We start from the raw sequence: 653 nt of genomic DNA, 5'->3' as shown, positions 1-653 counted from the left end.
GTAGGGCTAGACTCTCTCTATAGTAGACGCGTTTTAAAATCATGAGGTTTTTAGAATATGTGCTAGCAGCGGGCTTGAAGGTTTACAAAAAATGAAAATAAATGACAGCTGTGGGACCACGCCCTTTAAAACCAAAGCCTAAATCTGGCAACTTAGACCACTTGGCCAAACTGTCTCGAGGGATGTGTCTGCATAACCAAGATGGTCAAGCTATCTCGAGACTTGAGATTGCATTACGATGCATAGGACGTGTTGTGAGGAACCGAGATGACGATGAAATGCAACGTTGTTGTGTCGCATACAATTTAACATGCATGCATAGGCAGCGTGTATGGTGAAACAAGTTTTGATTCCACATAAGTGATGTTTGAATGTCGAAGGTAAACCTTGCCTAAGGTCCAACAAAGCCAGGTGACAAATGTGAATGTAGATTAAGTAGGGCGAAACTCTCAACATAGTAGTGATGAAGTTTTGAAGTTCTAGAAGGCTTAAATCCTAATTTAAAAGAGTGAATTAATATCATTGATCCCTAATAAATGCATTTATAATCGTGAGGTTGAAGACGAAAATATTTGTTAGGGATAACCTTTAATTTATCTTTTATTTATAAGAGAATTCTCATACTCGAGAAACCAAGTTATAATTTGAGCGAG

This window comes from Cucurbita moschata, unplaced genomic scaffold (genome assembly GCF_002738365.1).
Source record: "Cucurbita moschata cultivar Rifu unplaced genomic scaffold, Cmos_1.0 Cmo_Scf00094, whole genome shotgun sequence".
In the NCBI taxonomy this organism is placed as follows: domain Eukaryota; kingdom Viridiplantae; phylum Streptophyta; class Magnoliopsida; order Cucurbitales; family Cucurbitaceae; genus Cucurbita; species Cucurbita moschata.
Note: the sequence above shows the minus strand (reverse complement) of the source record.